The 22,855-nt window shown below is 36.3% G+C and overlaps 1 protein-coding gene across 3 annotated transcripts in view; it reads right to left on the minus strand.

Moving 5' to 3' along the window:
- Positions 1-22,855, minus strand: part of OPCML (opioid binding protein/cell adhesion molecule like) — a 1,129,326-nt gene that overhangs the window by 57,116 nt on the left and 1,049,355 nt on the right. The gene's annotated exons all lie outside the window — the stretch shown is intronic.

Below are 22,855 nucleotides of genomic sequence, written 5' to 3' on the forward strand. Positions count from 1 at the left end.
GTTAAGAAATCCTAATCTAAAAATCCAAAAACTGAAATACTTCAAAATTCAAAACTTTTTGAGAATCATGGTTAGTACTCAAAAATTTCATATTTTGAAGCTTTTCATATTCCACATTTGGATTAGAATGCTAGACCAGTATTCGAAAAAAGCCGGTTCTCAATTCTTTATACTGTAGTGAAATGATTGTCTCTAGATGTCACACAGTTGCCTGGGTGGCCACAATGTTGTGAGGATACTGGGGAGGGCTCCCTGGACTAGCTGACGGTAGAATGGCCAGTACCTTAAAAGAAGGAATATATTCTCATTTCAGGTTACCCATTTATGGGTCATAATAGTTGTTTAATAATAAGAAGAATGTGTCACAAAGGTTTCAGTGAACCAACGGGAAAGGATCCGAGGAATAAAATTCTTCATTGTGGAAAAAAAAAATCAAAACAAAACAAAACATACATTTTGAACTTAAGAACAGATTATTGAACTTACATTTTTACGGTCTTTTAGAAAATGATTCTGAGGAAATATGTTTGTGATATGCTATGTATTACTTCCCTTTCTTGGTACTTACAAAGCACATTAGCCCAAACTTCAGCAAAATCCTAAATAAAAAAAGAAATCAAATCAAATTTCTTTTTCTGAGCACCCCTTCTTTTTCATACACCCCCCCTCACAATATCCATTGCACTCAACATATTTTGAGGAATGTTGATATAAATCACTGATGGCAAGCTTAATTCTGTTTTCTTGTGTTAGTCATTTTTAGCAAAGCATAACCAAGGGGAGCATGTGAAATAAACATATTCTGAAGAGATTAAAATTTGGGTGATAACTTGTTTTTTTTTTTTTTTCTTTTCCTTATTTACAAGCCCACTGGACAGAGGCCAAGCCTAATTCAATGCTTATTGAGTTCCACTGCACATTAATGGAACTCAGTAAACATTAATTATTAGTGGTAGTTGAATAAATGATAATGGTAATAATGATCATGATAATGCTGTATTTTCCACTTTGCCATAAACCAAAACATCTGAGAGAAATCTTGAGACAGCCTGTAAAACCCAAACACAGCTGGGTTCTCTCATCTCCAATGGGGAATTTTCATGCTGAAACAAATAACAGTTGCTACATAGAGAAAAACAGGTTGTTTTGGGTCACTGAGAGACTGTTGCTCAGCCCATCACGTATCTAGTGACAAATTTCAACTGTCAGAATTTTGCAAGTATGATTGAGACAGTCAACACTACTGTTGTGTCGTTAGGAGTCACCAAGGGTTTGATTTCTTTATTATCCTCTAGTTCCCCCAGGTAGGGTCCAACATGACCTGGATCACCATCTACCATATCTGCTGATATACCAAAAGGGTCATTTCTCTTTTCTTCATTCAACTACTTCCATATTTGTTCAATAAGCATTTTTGAAACCTGATTGTGGGGCCCACATTGGAAGATGCTGGACAACTGAACAGAAACGGGTGCTCCTGTCTTTGCAGAGCTTGCAGTTTTCTGCACGAGTCACCTCATTCTTCCTTTCTCATCATGTTTTCCTTACCAGACTATCCTTTCTCTTCCTCCTTTTCCTTCAAGGCTCAGCTTCAGGTTGAGTGCTACCAGGAAAATTTCCCTGATCCTACTACCTAGCATTTCAGATGGAGTCACAGAAATGTTCATGAGTGGGAAGAATATGAGAATTCTTCCTTTTCAGGCTCATTGTCTGGTAGCTGAAGACACAGAAGACTAGAGCCAGTTAAGTGGTGGATCTGGGCACATCATGATTCTTACCTTAATCGATACATTGTACTACTATTTTGGTGTTACCTTCTCAATCAGACTACTTACATGCTTTGAATAGTTCTATCAATGTAGGTATGTTTATTTTACTCTTTTCTCACTGCTTCAGGATAAGATCCAAGCTTCTTGGCTTGATGTGCCAGGGTCTTATTAACTGGATCAAACCTGTCTTTCCAGCATCACCTCCTGTGATGTGACTTTTCATCTGATGCCTCGGACTCCCTGGGTCTGTCCTACCACATGTCTTTGCAAACACTTCTGCTGTCTCTGCCAGGAAAGCCTAGGGCTTCTTTATCTGGAAAACCTATGTTCTTGCTGAGAGATCTTGTTAAAATATTATGTCTCGTGTGAAACATTATTTGATCACCTCTTTCCATGTAGGCAAAGTTAATCAAGGATCTCATCCTACAGGGTTTTTTTTTTTTGTACATTTTTTCCTGTTGTACTGTGATATCTTTTGCTAAGTTCAAGAGCACTTTGAGCACAGGAACTGCATTCCACTTATTAACACTTCTCCTCAGAATATCTTATTTTCCAAGCTCTGATGAAAATATTCTCTTGATTTTCCTCCTACCTCCAGGGACTGCCATTTTGGTTCCTTTTGAAGAATCTACCTATTCTTTCCCACTTTTGAATGTTGAGGTGCCATTGGACTCAGGGTATCCTGCTTACCTGCACCACTCACTTCTGTGGTAATATTACTAGGAGTCATGGCTCTAAGTATGCTTTATATAGAAAAGAACTCCATGCTTATGTCCTCAACCCTGACCTTTTCTCTAAAATATTGTTCTAAATATTCCACATTGTCTAACTAGTATCTCATGTTTGTCCAGTATGAACCAAATTTTTATTTTTTTCTCTCACAAACTATGCCTCTTTTTCAGTGAAAATCACCAAGTGCATGGTCAGTCAGGTTAAAAACACTAAACTCATCCTTGACTCACAACCTTCTCCAATACATTAGCAAATCTTAGTATTAGCTTTCAAATATCTTTTAGACCTAACCATCTCTCAACACAGGCATGCTTCTTGCAGTACCCAGTCCACATCATCTCTCATCTGAACCACTGCAACCTCCTCACTTGTTCCCCAGCTTCCATGTTGTTCCCTTCCTTCTGTTCATCACCAGTTTGAGAGTCTTAAAAAATATATAACAAATAAATCAGCTTATGTTCTTTTCCTGCTTACAACTCAACAGATACACTTTACACTTGGAGTACAATCCAAACGCCTTGCAATGGTGGAGACTCCTACTGGAGCTCATTCTTTTGGCTCATCCCACTATTCTGACCTCAATCACAGTCTTACAGATATTATGGCCACCTTGTTTTTTCTTAAGTATGCTCTTTGCTCAGATTTTGCCTGCTTTTCTTTCTGTTGGATCTCTCAATTTATTTGGTGCCCTGCCATGACTAATTTAGATTGCTGCTCAAATATTACCTCCTCAGATGGCATCTGTGGCCATGGTTCATACATAACTCCACCTACTCACTCTGAATCTTTTCACCTGTTTTATTTTCATTCATAGCATTGACCACTGCCTGAAACTATAGTGTATATTTCATTCATTTACTCATTTATTCATTCATTCATTCCTGAATATGTATTGAGTTCCTATCTTAAGTGAGGTACTATTCTATGGGCTGGGTCTATATCAATGGTCAAATCACGTAAGAGTCTGACTCACAAGGAACTTATATTTTGGTAGAAGCGAACAGATCACATTGATGTAGCAAATAAATAAAGGATATTCAAGGGCCAGTAGAGGCTAGCAGAAAAAAATGTAGATAAAGAAGGGGATTGGGTGTGCTTTTAAAAAATATCTGTGGACAAGGAAGATTTCACAGGTAAAGTGATACTTAAGCAGAGACTTTGAAGGATGTGAAAGTGTGAGCCATTCACAGAACCAGGGAGAAAAGATAGCGGTGACTTCGGCCAACAAGAGACTGATGTGGTAGAGACTTTAAAGATGCCTGAGTCAATCAGGGACGTGGGGAGGGTACAAGAAGTTAGTGCCAGAAAGACCTCAACAACTGGGTTATATGAGACATTGAGGTTCATTGTAAATATTCTGGCCTTGACTCTGAGAAAGGGGGGAAGGCTCATTGAAAGGCTTTGAACTGAAGGTTGTCATGATAAGTCTTCTATTTTAAATGGTTTATTTTGTTGTGGAGGAGATCATGGGTAGAATCAGAGATAATCATTCAAAAGTCCATGAGAATCTTCAAAAAGGTGATAGAATCTTGCACTGAAGAGGTGGAGGCAGAGATAGTGAGGTTTCAAATTCTAAATATAATTTAAAGGTAGAACCAGCAGGATTTACTGACAGAGACACAACATGTATCCCATTTGTTTACAATAAAAAAAAAAATTTAAAAAGAAAGATATAATGTGTCAGATAAAGAGAGAAATGGAGGATGACTCTATAATAATTTTGGTCTGAACAAGTGGGAGGATGAATCTATCTTTCACAAGGATGAAGAGAATAACTGAGGAAGATGTTGAGAAGGGACTAGGGATTCAACAGCTTGATTTGTGGCATTCATTGTTTGTACAGGTCCAAAATTGAGGACAAAGAGCTGTGAAATAAAAGGTTCCAGCTATCTTTTTCTTCAAAGTTAGAGTGAGTTGGGTGATGGAATCTCTGAGTGAAGCTGGGTAGACAAGAAGTTTACTTGCTGATAATTTTAGCTTTCCTGTAGAACCTTGGGAGTTGGGGAAGATGCCAATGGTCAGACCTCTTGTATGCTGGACACAAAGAGACAGCAGGGAGTAAGGGAAGGGAAAATACTCTGAAGTGAGGCCACTTCCTCCTCATATCAGAAAACTACAGAGATGTCCTTGCCGTTATGCTAGACAAGGAAGAAATGAACATATTTGCTTTAAGGGAGTAGAATTTTCACCCTGATTCCCTGGTGTGCAAAATAAAAATTCTAGAAGCGTATCAATTCCTTGTCCTCCTACAATTCCCCTCTCTCTAGTTTTTAATTCAAACTGTTTTCACCTTCTCCTTCCCTGTCTGTGTCCCTTTATAGCTTTTTGGTTTGCTGTTCTCTTTTGGGGTCTGCTTGCTGCTGTCTTTCCCCTCTCCTTTCTGAATTCATATTTCTTTGTTGAAAAAGGCCCCCAGAAAAGGAGAAGAGGAGAAGAGATGCATATAGCATCCCACTGGGAGAGAACTGTAGAAAAAGAATTGCCAATTTTGAAGAGCCTTTCCCTTTTTATTGCAATGTTTTGTGCCTGCCCGTATCAAATCTTTAAAAGATATACTAACATTAATAATACATAGTTTGCTTTGTTCAATTCAATTTTATCTTGATCCAAAGGGCTTGGAATGCAAGACATAGGAGCTTGTTTATGCCATGCTTCACAAATAACAGGATGATTGCTCCTACCCTGTTTCTATACGCCTCTTTTCTCCTGTTTTGTTTTCTGGGTGCAAAATAATTTCAGTTGGTTGTGGGAGCCCTTACATCTTCTGCCAGGGCTCCCTGAGATTCATATCCTGGTTGCTGCCAGCTCTGCTCCCTTTAGGGGGCCTTTCCCCATGAGGCAGGACTTTGGCTGCCTGCCAGGTCTCCTGACTTGCTAATCTCCTTTATGATGTTTGCTATGTCCACCTTGGACCCTGGGAAGTTGTGGTGTCTGTTGCCAGCTTTCCTTCAAATCAGAAAATTGTTCTCAAAAATATTTCTGTAGATGAGAGAAGGGCAATGTCAGCTGATATTGTTGGGTTTTTCTTTTCATACAGCCCTATGAATCATGTACATTCCCCATGTGCTGTTACTTAGAATAAACCTACTACTTATAATAAACCCTTTAAAAATAGACACTTTCCTCCTGTTTTCAGTAGTGTTCAAGGTTGGGCATTTTGCAAAAGTATGAAATAAAGTTGGCTTATTCACACAGAGTGAGTTCAAGTACAAACTGATCTTAGTGTATTTCTTCTTCTTTTCTCTTTGAAAGCTGAAGAAAAACAGGAAAGTCTTTCCTCCCTAACCATGTTCCTTCCTGTTCTGTCTGGTTCCAGACTGAAGTTGGTGAAACCCTAATAATTTTCTAAGAAGACGGTTCCGCATGAAGAAGGGAGATAAAAACCCCAACAACTAGAGTATCTTTAGTCTGCAGAAGGGAAGTGGGGGAAAAAACTAGCATTTTTGTCTTGGAAGATTCCCATGCTTTTTTCCTGACAAGTATTTTAAATCCACTATTGAGGACATGGCTATTCTGTGTAATGAATCCAAGCAAATAGCAAAGAGTCTTTTTTTTTTTTTTTTTTTAAACAAGCATTTGTTGTAGAAATTGCTCTTCATCCACCTTTGTACATATGCCAGGCCAGGAGATGTCTCATGGGACTGGGACAAGAGACCCTGAAACTTCAAGATCCTTGGGCATTATCCTTTAGATGACAAAGAGGGAAGCTCTTAATTGGCTTAGACGCAATTTAATACAACCTGTGCTTTGTTCCTGTAGGGAACAAATTTCTAACAAAATGGATTTTCTCTCTATAGCTGTGGTTGACTTTTTTTCTCCTAGAGTGCTTAGCTCAAAGTCCTATATCATTGTCACCCCCTCGGTAGCTGGTAGCTTCCCTCAGCCTTCATTTTGCATTTACATTACTTCATCCACGTTATTCCTTCTGTCCTATGCCATTCTGAGCATCCATCCATACGGTCTCTGTTTCTGACTTTCAGGAAGTCTCTTAAGCCAGAGCAACAAGGCTAATAACACTGACACTGATGACTATAATAAGACAACTACAACTTCAAATAGAATATTCATTGTTTAAAAGAGATTGCAAAATACACTCTGGAGATTAAGAGAAGGAAGTTGAAAAAACTATGGATATGCTGTGTAAGGACAGTTTCTCAGAAATCATACCCATATGAATGAACATATAATCCAGAGTGCATTAATTAGACTACATGTTCATCTACTCCCGTTAGGGAATTGGCTCAAACTGATTTTAGCCTTACACACTCACATTTTTCAAGGATCCACATACATACAATTGCAAAATTACTTGGGACTTATAAGAGATGGATATTGTATAGAGAAATTTGAAATACTTGCTGTATATGGTTGGCTAAGCCATGTCTCACAGTCCTTACCCCTATCTGTTGATTCATTTCATGGAATCTTACTGATCGTGAACTTTGTGCTGTGGTAGGTGCTGGAGATAGAGTCATGAAGAATAAGAACAGCTGAGGTCCCTAAGGAATGAGCAGTGTTGAGCAGGTCCTCAACAGGATGTGGCAGATGTACCTAATGCTCCCCCCAGTCCCAGTTCAGTAGTTGTGTGCACCATACTCCTCAGAGCCTTCCATTATGGTTGGAAGTGCAGCAGACATATTGCAGGAATGAGGTAAACAAGACACATGAAGGATGTGTTGTTGAGCTGACACCAATCCTGGGACTCCATACTTCTCTTATATGAGGCAAATAAATGCTGTTTTTAAGTCACTGCCTGATTGTCTGTTCCTGGCAGCTTAACACATTCATGTGTTTATTTATTCATACAGCAAATATTTATTGAATGTCTACTAGGTGCCTGGTATTGTTCTAGATGCTAATGATAGGACACGATAAATAAAATAAACTTAGTCCCTGCCCAATGACTCGTATCCTAATATGGAGTACACAGACAATAGAAATAAAATTCTGTGTGTGTGTGTGTGTGTGTGTGTGTGTGTGTGTGGAGGGGACTCAGCGTAGTGTGGCACGTGTGTGTCTAAGTGTGTGCGTGGTAGTGAAAAATTCTATGGAGACAATGAAGCAAGGAAATAGGGAATGCAGGATCGAGGCTGGAAAAGTTTCTATTTATGGAGGCTAGTCAGAGAAGTTCTCACCAATTTGGAGACCTTTTAAGCAGAGAGCAAAAAGAAGTATTGGAGTGAGCTAGTGAGCCATGTCTATTTTTGGAGAAACACAAAACATGAATGAGTACCAATACCAATGCCTGGCACTTCAGGGAGCATTTTGGTTTGTGTGGACTGTGTGGAATAATGACAGAAGAAGTCAGGGAGGTACAGACCATGTAATATGGGATGTTTCAGATGATAGTAAGGCCTTTGATTTTGACTGTGTCATTCCTTGAAACAATTGCCAAAGATACAGGAGAAAATTATGACATTACACCAAGATGGGATGCAGCATATTCTGTACTTTTTCTAACATATTTTTTCAAACACTCTGTGTAGCAGTTCAATCTATTTGTTTATAGTCAATAGTTATAAACAGATTTTGCTGACAACTTTCAAAATATATTGATTAGGACTCTACCTCTTTAATTGAGTGAAATATGAAAGTATAAACAGGCATTTGTGGTTTTAAACAGGAGACATTTGTCTAAATATTTTGTCTATTTTTATAGATTTCATTTAATCTCTGCATTAAATAAAGGAATAAAAGAGAGAAAAATATTTTATTTCAGTAATTTCACTTCAAATCAAATGAAAAATATTGATTGTGTTATTGAAGCAATGTCTTAAAGAGACTTTACCCAGGTTAGATATTCAAATAGAAATAAAATTTGTATATTTTGTACACAAAGTATAGTTGAAAGAATAAAGACCGTCAGTCAGCTTATCTTATTTCTTATGAATCTCACAGTCTAGTAAATGAGTATAGCTGTCCACATTACCAAATAGACTAAGTGCATTCATTATATTGAAATTTAAACGTTCTCCATGCAGCTTCAGGGTTGTGACCTGTCTATTCAATTTCGGACAGAAGAATTATGTAACTTTCCCCCTAGATGTGTTGAACAACAATGTCTGTGGAAGTTAGCACCTGTTCAAATTGCTTGGCTGTATTCTTACTCAACAACTCCCCCACACAGGAAGTTTCATTTTCAGTACTTTGGGAGTCAATGTGAAGAGTGTCCTGATGTTTTATAATAAAATGTATCAAGACATAGTGGAGTGCTTTATTGGAAAAGGGATACCTTATAGATTTGAAGAGGAATACATATACACATCTTGAATAAATTTGGTTATTCCAAGCCTTAGGAGGAAAAATTGAAATCCAGGAGAGGTGACTATGTGCTACACAGATGGATTTGAATTTAAATATGTGTAAAATTCCTATGGAGATGCTATTTTAGTCCTTTCGGAGTCTTAAACAAAAACCATGCTTTTAGAATTCTGTGAGCTGGTGGTGATCGGACACCTTCAAATTTAACTAGAAACATATATCATAGCTGGTCAAGCAGAGAAGGAACAGAAACAAACTAGGCAAGGCCTTTAGGGACTTCAGTGGAGCTGGGTCAATCCCCAGTGTGGAGGGGTGAAGAAAGGATTCTTCCAGACACAAGGTGGCACAAGGACTGAAGCAGCACCCAGCAAAGACTAGGCAGGCAGCCTGCAAAGACAATTTAAGTTCAATTGATATGGCGCACCAATAGTCATTCCTAAGGATAGCCGCTAGTGACGGTTAGTCTAATCCCCTCATGGGAATTGCAACTGAGGGGCTTCTGAAGGGACAAAAGGCTCTTACATCAGAACTAGATTATAGGTATCTTTGGTAGACCTTGCACAATGTGATGATCCCCGAGAATGGAAGCTGAAGGTTGCTATGCAGGGGTAGACCAATTTCCACATGAAACCATTCATCTCAGAGAGGAGACATCCCAGTTTGTGCAGAAGAGTCTCATCCTCAAAAGCTCAAACTCTAGAACTTGAGTGTTTGGTACTAAATCCTATATGACACATACTGCCTAGTGATCTTAGGCAGTTGGTTTGCCTTTCAGTGCCTCAGTAACCTAAAATGACCAATGGGGATCTAATAGTAATTGTGATGTAGGATGATATGGGTATTATTCACAAAGACATCCTACCATTGATAAAGAGTTCAACAAACATTAGGTATTATCTTAACTGCAGGTGGTTAGCTTTAAGGTATGTTCTGTCAACAGAGAGTGTTTTTCAAACAGTAAGCCAACAGCCTGAGATAGTGTGCTAGTTCCTGGGAAGTAGAATGAAAAGAAAAAAATCAGGATCTTAGGCATACAGGACTAAGAGAACTAAGACATAAGTCTATTTATCTTGTTTTGGGCTTAAAGTCATATCTGAAGAAGCTGTGAAGATGAAGGTAATAAGTTGTGAAATGTAACTCTAGAGTTGCTTAATTACCTCATACATCAAATCAGGTTCGAGTCAGGACACTGATGTTAAAGTGAAGTCTAAAATTGAAAAATCCAACTGGTTATTTAGAATGTTTAGGAAAATTATGTTTCATCATTACAGTCTTTAGAGTAGATCCTTGGTCTTATTCCCTATTTCAACTAAAATTATTCAGCTCTTTTAAGAATTGATATTTATCAATCTTACCTTGTTGTTTGTTAAATATATGAAATCCTCATCCAAATTGGTAAGTCTGGGTCAAGGACTGAAGTGTATAATTTTATAGTAATATAAAAAATGCCTATGATTAGGTAAAAGTAGGTAACTTTGTGAAATAAAACCTCAGGAGGAAAGGTAATCCCTATCCTAACCATGGCTTGAAGAAAGAGCTTTCCAGGGCAAATTACAACAGGAAAACACAGTGTTCTGAAGAAATTGGCTAAATGGTCCTTGGGTCTGGTTGACAGGTCTCTTTACTGGTTGCCATCTTGCATGGTTCTCTTTAACCAACAGGATTCCCAGTCCCTAGTTTCATAGTGCTAGAGCCTGAACTTCAATGGCAGAGTTTCTTTCTTACTTCTCTCAGGGACCTATTATTTGCAGATTGTTCAAATATCTTGTCCTTCTGATGCACATTTGCCCAAGACACTGAACAGAGAGATGGATACTCTTGCATACCAACAGGCATGACTCTCATGATGAACTATGGTAGAAATGATCACAATGTCACATGGTTGCACTAACTTCTCACATGAGCCTTGCTTCTCACCCAGCACCATGATCTATAGCTGATTTGTCTTTCTAAATCTTATAATTTTAGAATAGATAATCTGTTTATATGAAAATGAAATAAAAATAAACTGGAAAGATGATTTTTATTCCTAGTTAATTGCGAACTAACTAATTCCCTGTGTGTTATGGATGGGGTGAGTTCAAGAATGATAAGTAAGACTCATATTTGGCTATATCATGAAGATACAGAAATAGAAGCCTATGCAGGGGAGTGGACAGATGTTCAAGATCAAAAGAATGCCTTCTTATTAGAATCTGTTCATGGTGATGTATTACAGACACTCTTTATGGACCTGTACAGGAATTTCTCGAAAGGTCTATTCCCTCCTCCTACTTCCATTGCTCTTTTCACAACCAGAACATATCTACCCCCTTGAACCACCTGCTCTGTTCCAATACGGTGTGTTCTTCTTTAGCTTCATAAGTTCTCCTCCACTCATCTGGTCATCCAGTGTCCTTTCCTTCTCCTTCCATTCTTACTTTTTCTCCTTTTTCGTGGGACTTTCCCATTTGGAGGCCCTCTCCTCCTCACTCGTGTGCCCTCTTTTAAATTATCAATGACCTCACTGAACCACCACCAACGTGCTTTCTTCAGCACGGTTTTCCCATCACCATCCTTTCTGTTTGCCACTGTCTTCCTCCACCTGTATCTCTGCTCTCTTCTTCCCACCCTCCTCTTGCTTTCTTTTAAGCTCCCACTCTCCCTTGCACCCTTTTTGGTTGCTTTCCTCGGAGCTCACGGGATGACAGAATGGGGACACTGAATACAGTTCCAATATTGTCAGCAGCTCAGAGGAGAAAAATGAAAAGGGGAAGAGGAAAAAAAATAGGCCATTTTAGTCAGATATCGGTGCTACTGACTCACACTTAATAAGCAAAATGTTAGCCATTGCAATGTTAAGTGAAATGAAGTTTTTTAAAATTTGAAAATGGTTGGGAGATGTGGAAGGATAATTAAGCAGCACTGAAATGTAAACCCATGTTTCATAATGGCTGTGTTAACATATGGAAGCAAGAGGAATCTGCTCCACATAGGGAGTGGTGAGCCTTGGCTTAACATTACTCTCAGTCATCACTGTGACACTGTGACAATGGTCACAATAATGATGATGACCTGATTTTACTTCCACACCCCGTATGGCAATACTCTAAGTAAAGGACTTATTGGTGAGCCCCATTGCACAGATGAGAACTAGGAGCTCAAAATTATGTGTTACTTATTCCACATCCCCTATCTGGGAAGTAGGAGAGGCACTGGTAGTCATTTTCTCTCTTCTACAACTTGCAGTTGTGGAATCTAAACACTAATAAAAATTGTTTGATTATAGAGGCAATAAGAACAGCTGAAGCCAAAAAATTAATATGTAACCTTTTTATAATTTTATGTATCACTTAATAAATATATTTAATTAAAACTTAAAAATGTACACCCTATTTCCTAATGATATATTTTTGTAACTTTGGGGCTAAATATATAGACAGGATAATCACAGTCCCTCCCCGTTTCTCCTCATGGTACTATCAGTACCTGGAACCAGTTGTAGTCCTTGAAAACCTATAATTCACAGCACATACTGCATAATTGCCATAACTTCTACAGCTAGAATTTATTGATCACCTATTTATTGTCTGGAAGCATGCATTTTTCTATTCCCACTATTACATGTAGTGTTGTACTTTAAATAAAAAGATTCTATTTGCAAATACAATCTAGGGGTGCTTTAAACATAGTGTGACTAAAATCACATCCAAGAATACAAACATGCTTCAGTTTTCTAACTGTAAATTAACCTTAGAAATTCCCAAAGTGATAAATTAAACAGTGAGCTCTAGTTGAAAATAGAAATTAACATCATATTTAATTGACAAAACACTAGATGTAATTAAAAAGTAGAATAAGATAAAGGATGATAGTTTAAAATTATTAATAAACAATATTTTTTGGTCAATTCTATCCAATGCAATGAGATTGAAAAATAAAGGAAAGGGAAGCTTAAAGAAGAAGGCAAAGATAATCTTTATTTAAAATTGACCTGATTTTCTAACTAAACAACCCAAGAATTTTATGTATTTTGTCATGATTGAAAACTTAAAAGTAATATCTTTTAAAGTAACCTGGCTTACTCAAGACACAAAGGTATCTTTTATGCACCCTCACTGAGAATAAGGAGAGACAATTGCTTCAAAACTGTATGGAAGTATACAACCTTTCAAGTTTCATCTAAAATAAGTTAGAAAAACTTTTCTCAGTTTTATTCTAAAAATGATACTCATATTTTTAGGAAAACTGATATTGAGGAAAGATCTATTTCCTAAAATTAAGCAGGAATAGTACTAGTGATAAGGGAGCTGAACTTGGATTGAAATTATTAATTGAAAGTTATTGAAATCATTTACAAATCATGATATAACCAATCTTTATGAAGCCAAGACATTGAAAGGGATAAGAAGTTAGTATATACCTCTGTAACTGTTTTTCTCCTCATTCAGATAATAAATCTTCAACCAAAAGAGAGAATTGAGCAACAAGTAGTAAAACAAGAGCTAACTCAAGTGGAAACGTTATTTTGCCATTGCTGAGTAATAAGTCAACTCAAAACTTCATGCTTAAAACAATAAATATTATCTCACACTAGTTTGGAAGTCCAAGAAATTGGAGAACTGCTTAGGTTCTGTTTCAGGGTTTTCCATTGAGTATAGTCAAGATGTCATTTGTGGCTGCAATCATTTGAAGGTTTGATTATGTCTGGTGGATCCCCTTCCAAAAGTGCTAGTTGCATGGAGGATTCTCCACATCTTTCTGTCATGGCAGCTGGTTCCCTTCCACATGGATTGTCCAATGAAAAGGGCAAAACAAGGGGCAAGCCTTAGTTACATGCCATCGCTATGTGCTAAAATTACACACACCAATGCTATGGAATTTGATAGAGAACTAAACAAGAGCATAAACATCAGGAGCCAGGATCACCAGGAGACCGATAGGAGGCAAGCTGCCACCATAGCTAATCTAGGGAAACTCAATGGATTTGTACTATCAATGCATTTTCAGACCAGATTGGCAAATGAGTGTCTCCAAGTCCTTAATAATTCAAATTCTTCAATCATCAGTATGTACCAGAAATGTCAGAGGGCAAATAAAAAAGTACCACTTCCATGAAGCAGAAGCAAAAGAGTGGAAGCCAGCAAGTCACTGAGAAATGAATGTGGAGTTCCATATCAGAATGTGTGTTTCAGAAGAATCATTAAAAGGCATCACACAAAGGGCAGAGAGTAGAGAGCAAGGCAGCATCCACTTACCACACACATCACATCATTTTTGAGAATATATATTAAAAAATATAGAACGAGAAAGAAAAAGGAAGATCATTCACAAAAATTCCAGGAAGAACACACCTAAAAATATGACTTTCATTGCACATCAATGTGGATGTACTTAATGTGTCTGAATTGCACACTTAAAAATGGCAAAAGTGGTAAGTTGATTGCTATGTATACCTTATCAAAATAATAAAAAAACTGACTTCCAGGACTCTAATAAAATTGTTAAAAAATATCTGATGACTCAAATGAAGCAGGAAAATATGGTCTCTGAGAAAAGACCAGAAGAGGCAAAAACTGAAGAATAATGAGCCAGGATTCAAGAAGAAAAGTTAACAAGATGAAATAAAATGCCCAATTCATTAAATATAGGGTGAAAGCTAAGGGGTCTTAAAACAACCGTAAAATTTAAACCTATATGAGATGTAAAACATATTTGATGTAAGCCTTCAAAATATCAAGTGTATGATTCCAAACCCAATAAACTCTCCCAGTATATACAAGAAAATAAAAATATAGGGTATAATGAGGGGAGAGATAAAGGTGACTGGTAAGGAAAGTGTCAATGTGCACAAAACTATTTCTTCAGAACAAGTGTATAATATCTACTTGCTTTCTTCTACAGCAGAAATTATTTGGGCATAATAATTGGCTGACCACATGCATGGAGAAATCAGTAGTTAAAAGAGATACCCATGGGAGAAACAGTGGCCCACACCTGCGATTTCAGCAACTTTGGAGCCTGAGGCAGTAAAATTACAAGGAAGGCCAATCTGGGTAACTTAGCAAGATCCCCAGCAACTAAGAGTGATCTTATCTCAAAATAAAAAATGAAATGGATTGGGTGCACTATTTTTTAATATGTATTTGTATGCAAGTTGCCAGAATTCTATTCAGAATTTTTTTGTCTATGTTCATCAGGGATATTGGTCTGAAGTTGTTTCTCCTAGATGTGTCTTTTTCTGGTGTTAGTATTAGGGTGATATTAACTTCATAATGAGTTTGGAAGGGTTCCCTCCTTTTCTCTTTCATGGAATAATTTGAGGACTATTGGTGTTACTTCTTCTTTGAAATTCTTGTAGAACTTGGCTGAGAATCCATCTCTTCTTGGATTTTTCTTGGTTGGCACACTATTCATGCATCTTCTATTTCATTGTTTGAAACTGGTCTGATTAAATTGTGTATGTCTTCCTGATTCAGTTTGGGTATTTTATATGTCTCCAGAAATTTGTCAATGTCTTCAAGATGTTCTATTTTATTGGAGTATAAATTCTGTATTTCAGTAGTATCCATCATGATATTTCCTTTTGCAACATGAATTTTAGTAATTTTAATTTTCTCTCTCTTTTATTAGTTTGGCTAAAGGTTTATCAATTTTATTTATTTTTTCAAAGAACCAACTTTTCATTTTGTCCACTTTTTGAACTTATTTTTGTTTCAATTTCATTTATTTTAGCTCTGTTTTTAATTATCTGACAAAATACTAGAAAACACTAGAAAAGCTAGGGATAGTAGGAACATACCTCAACATTGTAAAGCTAACTATGCTAAGCCCAAGACCAACATCATTTTAAGTGGAAAAAAATTGAAAGCATGCCATCTAAAAACCTGAACAAGATAGGGATGCCCTCTTTCACTACTTCTATTGAAGTTAGTCCTTGAAAATCTAGCCAGAGCAATTAGACAGATGAACGAAATTTAAGGGATCTGAAGGGGAAAAGAAGAACTCAAACTATCACTGCCAACATGATTCTATATCTTGAAGATCCAAATAATTCCACCAGAAAACTTTTAGAAGTCATAAAGGAATTCAGCAAAGTAGCAGGAGATAAAGTCAACATCCATAAATCAAATGAATTTCTATACATCAGTGATGAATTTACTGAAAGATAAATTAGGAACACTATCCCATTCAAAATATCCTCAATAAAAAAAAAATGCTTGGGAATAAATCTAACAAAAGAGGTGAGAGGTCCTCTACAATAAAAACTGTACACTAAAGAAAGAAATTGAAGAAGCCCTTAGAAGATGGAAAGATCTCCCATGTTCTTGGATAGTAAGAATTAATATTGTCAAAATGGTCATAATATCAAAAGAATTATACAGATTTAATGCACTTCCTATTAAAATCTCAAAGACATTCTTCATAGAAATAGAAATAGCAATCATGAAACTCATTTGGAAAATAAGAGACCAGAATAGGTAAAGCAATCCTTAGCAAGAAGAATGAAGCAGGAGGCATCACAACACCAGACCTTAAACTATACTACAGAGTAATAGTAACAAAAAAACCATGATTTTGGCACCAAAATAGACAGGTACACCAATGGTATAGAATAGAGGGCAAAGAGAAACCCACATAAATACAGTTATGTGACAAAGGTGTCAAAAACATATCTTGGAGAAATGGTACCTTCTTCAAAAATGGTGCTGGGAAAACTGGAAATCCATATGTAACAAAATGAAATTAAACCCCTATCTCTCACCCTGCAGAAAACTTCAAAGTGGATCAAAGACTTAGGCACTAAAATAGAGACCCTGCACCTAATAGAAAAACAGTAGGCCCAAATCTTCATCATGTCTACTTAGGACCTGACTTCCTTAATAAGACTCCCAAAGAACAAGAATTAAAATCAAGATACAATAAATGGGATGAATTCAGACTAAAAAGCTTCTTCTCAGCAAAGGAAACAATCAATAACTTGAAGACTGTTCCTACAGAATGGAAGAAATCTTTACCACATGCACTTCAGAGACTAATCTCTAGGATACACAAAGAACTCAAAAAACTTAACACCAAAAGAGCAAATAGCCCAAACAATAAATGGGCTAAGGAACTGAACAGACACATCACAGAAGAAGAAATACAATCAATCAACAAACATATAAAAAAATATTCAACATCTCTAGCAATTAGAGAAATGCAAATCAAAACTAAGATTTCATCTCACTCCAGTCAGAATGGCAATTATCAAGAATACAAGTTACAGTAAGTGTTGGTGAGGATGTGGGGGAAAAGGTACACTAACACATTGCCTGTAGGACTACAAATTGTTGCAAACACTATGGAAAACAGCACGGAGAGTCCTCAGAAAATTTGGAATGGAACCACCATTTGACACAGTTATCCCAGTTCTCAGTTTATACCCAAAGGACTTAACATCAGCATACTGCAGTGATGCAACCACATCAATGTTTATATCAATTCACAATAGCTAAACTCTGAAACCAATCAAGGTGTCCTTCTACAGGTAAATGGATAAAGAAACTGTGGTATATATACACAATGGAATATTACTCATCCTTAAAGAAGAATGAAATTATGGCATTTGCAAGTAAATGGATGGAGCTGTAGAATATCATGCTAAACAAAATAAGCCAGTCCCCAAAAAAGCAAAGGCCAAATATTTTCTCTGATAAGCGGATGCTGATCCAAAATGGGGTGGGGTACTAGGGAAGAATGGAGGAACTCTAGATTGGGCAAAAGGAGTGAGGGGAGGGGAGGGAGTGTGAGGGTGGGAAGTACAGTGGAATGAGACAGACATTATTACCCTATGTATGTTTATGATTGTACAATCGGTGTGACTCTGCATCATGTACAGCCAGAGGAATGAGAACTTATGCTCCATTTGTGTACAATGTGTCAAAATGCATTCTGCTGTCATGTATAACTAATTAGAACAACAACAACAAAAAAAGAGTACTCAGGATATAGCTCAGTGGTAAAAGGTTCAACCCATTATCAGAAAAAAGAAAAGAGAGAGAGAGAGAGAGAGAGAGAAAGAGAGAGAGAGAGAGAGAGAGAGAGAGAGAGAGAGAAAGAGAGAGATATCTTCCCAATCTTTAGGAAAGTGTTTTGAACCTTATAAATACAAAAAAAAAAGGGGGGATATCTTCATAACTTTAGGCAATAAATGGATTACTCTTAAAAGTATAAAAATAAGAAAATATGTGCTCAGATTGTCTTACTTCATTACTAAATGCCACAATACAAAATAAATAAACATAGAGTTCTAAGGATAAATATTATGACCTGTGGATCTCATGTGGTCTTCACATTTGATGGTAACACAAAGTTCTTTCAACATGCATGTTCTCTGAGGGATGGCGATGATGATGCTTATTATTATATCTTTAGCACCTATCACAGTTATTGTTGCAAAAACAGATGTTCCATAAATATCTGCTGCACAAAAGAAGACTGTATTCTAAAAATCAGGCAATGTAGTACTCACACACCTTTTCAATAAAACTTTTCTTGAAAGGTATTCCAGCCAACTGCAGATGAAACAAAGGGAAAACTAGCTAATGGTGCCTACCAGGGACACCTGGCATGAAAGGCCCAGTGGGGATCTGATTTAAAGAGAGGCAAAGGAATTGTTATGAATTTAATAATTAAGTTAAATGAAAATACTAATGTTTCAATATCTGACATGACAATAATTTCAAAAAATGTAATTCTGAAAAACTCCAAGGAACACAATGTGAAGGAAGGAGAGAGGGTGACAAAGAAGCCATCACAATTCTTGTCTCAAAGAGGAGACATGAAAAACATTTACCAAGCTTAAATCATCAGATTCACATAGGCTGAACATGCTTCTGTGAAATTTAAATCTAAGGACCAGCATGAATAAAAACAAGATATATTCATTTCAAAAAACTGTGGTGGATAAAATCAAAGAAAATGTGTTTCAAAGAGCAAAAGATATAAAACACGAAGGTAACTAGACAGAACAAAAAGCAGAAAACAAAAAGGAGACAGGGAACAAACACATCAGTTTTAATAATACCTGCAAGTGGGTTAAACTCCCCAATAAAAGGAAAGAGAGGCTCAGTTCATGTTTTAAAAAGGAAAGAGAGACAGAGACAAAGGGAAAAGAATATATCTCTGTTCTGTTTACAAGGATACCTCTAAACCAGATTCATACGATTTTCTAAAGGATGAGAATATGTATTAAAAATTGAAGCAAGAAATACAATAAATACAACATTAAAGTTAGAAAAAGTTACATGCAAGACTGAAGTCTTTAAATTGTAATAAAAAGGACCATCTTATATTGTTAAAGGTAGATGTGTGGTGCCACCCAAAAACTCATGCATGAAGCAGTGTAAGAAATTTAGAGGTGCAATAATAGGGTTATGATAGCCTTAATTCAATCAGTGAATTAATCGCCTCTGAGGGATTAACTGATTGGTAACTGAAGGCGGGTAGGGTGTAGTTGAAGGAGATCGGTCTCTGGTTATGTGTGCCTTTAGGATATATATATATTGCGGGCTGAGCTTATTTTCTCTCTGATCATCCTGGTGCAATGTATCCAGCTGCTTTCCTCTGCCACACACTTCCGCCATGATATTCTGCCTCATGTTGGGCCCCAAAGAATGGAGTTGGCCATAAATGGATTAAGACTTCAGAATTAAGACTTGTAAGCCCCCAAATAAGCCTTTTGTCCTCTAATTGTTCTTCTCGGCTCTTTGGTCACAACTGTGTAAAAGCTGACTAAAACAACATTACAGAAAATATTAAGATGAAATGTTTCAACCTACCAAAATATGGTAACATTATGTATCATAAATTTTAAAAATATCATTTGTAATGGTAATTGAAAACATGAAATACTTGGGAACTATTTTACACTGAAAAGTGTAAAATACATGAAAATAATAAAATAGTACCTAAATAAATGGTAGAATATGTTTTTAAAGATTGAAAAACTCAATACTGTTAAGATGTTTGTTGCTTTCAAATTTACTTATAATTTAGATGTAATTGCAGTCAAAATTTTAGAATCTTTTTCAGCAGTTATTGTTCAACTGATTCAATATTTATGTGAAAATATTCAGACAGATATTTGCCACAGTTTTGAAAAGGACAAAGTTGTGAATTCATTCTATCTGATTATAGAATATTATGATATGGTACTGGCCTAAAGATAGAAATATAGAATAATAGAAAAGAGAGAGAGAGAACCAATAAGAAACCAACTCAATATTCAATTGATTTTTAACAAAGAAACCAAAGTAGTTCATGAGGAATAGGATAGAGTGTTTTTGACAGATGTGTTGGATTAACTGGATGACTGTAGCATGGAAAATTAATATCAACTTTTATCTCATATCATGCACATGAATTAGTTCATAGGGATTTTTTTCTTAAACAAAAATCTAAACTTCTATAAGGTCTAGAAGAAAACATGCGTATTAATCATTTTTTGTTATATCTAAATTTTTGCAGACATGAAAAAATGAACTATGAAATGAGACATTAACATCCACATATCAGAGAAAACATTTGACCTTTGGTTTTTTGGGGTTTGACTTATTCCACTTAGTAAGATATTCTCCAACTCCATCCATTTACCAGCAAATGCCATAATTTCATTCTTCTTTAAAGCTGAGTAGTATTCCATTGTGTATATATATGTACACACACACACACACACACACACACACACACACACACACATATATACCACATTTTCTTTATCTATTCATCTTTTGAAGGGAGACTTGGTTGGTTCCATAGTTTGGCTATTGTGAGTTGAGCTGCTGTAAACATTGATGTGGCTACAGGCTATCTGAGGTACATGTATATTCTCCCAATCTGTAGGTTCTCTTCACATTATTGATTGTTTCTTTTGCTGAGAACAAGCTTTTTAGTTTGAGTCTGTCCCATTTACATCACCACAAAGGGAAGGGACTAGGGAAGAATAGTTACTTTATGTTAGGTAGGGGGAAAGTGAAGGGAGGGGAAGCACTATGGGGGTAGGAAGGATAGTAGAGTAAAACAGACATTATAACTTCATGTACACATATGAGTGAGTACATGACCGAGGTGATCCTACAACATGTACAATCAGAAAAATGAGAAATTACGCTCCATTTATGTATGATCTATCAAAACGTATAAATGCATTCTACTGTCATGTACTACTTATTAGAACAAATATAAATAATTAAGAAAAAATGAAAAAGAAAAGAATAAAGGAGATTGTGAAACATTAAAAATTTTTTTAAAAATGAAACATTGATAAATTGGACTTAATCAAAATTTATGTGTTTAGATTTTTGAGAAGCATCATTAAGGAAAAGGAGAAGACAAGGCACAGACTGAGAGCAAGTATTCTCAATACATATATCTGACATAGACATGTATCTAGAATATATATATAACCACCACAACTCAATAATTAGAAGACAGCTCAATTAAGAATAGTCAAAACACTTTCACCAATGCTTCAGAAAAGAATATATACAAATGGCAAATAAGTAAATGAAAAGACACTGAGCTTCATTAATTGCTATGGCTTGGATATTAGGTGTCTCCCAAAAGCTCATGTATGAGACAATGCAAGAAGGTTTAGAGGAAAAATGTTGGGTTGTGAGAACCTTAATCCAATCAGTGAATTTACTCTCCTGATGGGATTGACTGAGTGGTAATTGAAGGTGGGTAGGCTGTGGCTGGAGGAGGTGGGTCCCTGGGGGCGTGCCATTGGGGTATATAATTTGTATCTGGTGAATGGATTCTCTCTCTGCTGACTGATAATCACTGAGCTTCTTCCCTCCACCATACTCTTCTTCCATGATGTTCTTTCTCACCTTGAGCCCAGAGGAATGGAGACTGCTGTCTATGAATTGAGACCTCTGAAACTGTGAACCCCCAAATAAACCTTTCCTTTTCTGCAGTTGTTCTGGTCAGTTCTTTTAGTTACAGCAGCAAAAAAAAAAAAAAAAAAAAAAAAAAAAAAAAGCTGACTAAAACATTAATCATCTGAGATATGCACTTAGAACCAAGTGTGTTTTACCTAAACTCCTATTGGAAATATGACACAAAAAAGAATACTGTATGTTGGCAAGCATATGGAGCAAGTATGATGCTTCCACAATGCCTATAGGAAAACAAAACAGAACAACTCCTTTGAAAAGAGTCTGGCGGTTTATTTTAAAGTTAAGTACGACTCCAATTCCACTTTCATGTATTTACCCAAGAAAAATGTAAATCTATGTCCACAAAAGCTATGTACATAAATGTTCATAGCATCATCATTCATAATAGTCAATAAAAGTAAAAACAATCAAATCCCTCTCAACTGGTGAATGAGTGAACAACACTGATGTATACATATGATGGAATACCACTCCACAACAAAGAAGAAATAACTCCACCCAATAACATGGATGAAACCCAAAAGCTGAGTGAAAGGATTCAGAAACAAATATGTACATATTATCAACTTACACGAGACTTTACATGTTTTTCGATAGTGTATATGTATTTTATAGAATGAATCTCATATATAGCAACCAAAAGCATAGTGTTTACCCAAGTGGGGGTTGGAGGAAATTTGAGGAAGAGAAGGAATGCAACAACTTTCTGAGTTAATGATAACATGCTATATCTTGATTGGGATAATGGTCATAAAAATGTATAAATTTGTCAAAATTCACTAAAATTTACACTTATGTAGATTATGATCACAAGATTCTTTTTTAACGTTCATGTTCTTACCTTGCACTCATTGCTCAGCAGTTTATGATTGACTGCATATATACTTCTCAAGCCTCATTTCACAATTGATGTAGAAACCAAAACATTAATACATAATGACATACAACCAAACATGATTTCTTGGTTCTTAGGCTTAACAATAATCAGAATAATGGGTAGGTCTAAAAAAATGAAGGAGTTAAGAGGAGAAACTAAATTGATTTATGCTAGAAATCTGAGGAAATTACTACTGAAATCTGAGGGCATTTAAAGTGAGAAAGTGGAGATCCATAAAGTTTAAATTCTCAGAGATATTGAGGGGAAAGAGAGAAGACCGCCATGCCGAAATG

This window comes from Sciurus vulgaris (genome assembly GCF_902686455.1).
Source record: "Sciurus vulgaris genome assembly, chromosome: 11".
Taxonomy (NCBI): domain Eukaryota; kingdom Metazoa; phylum Chordata; class Mammalia; order Rodentia; family Sciuridae; genus Sciurus; species Sciurus vulgaris.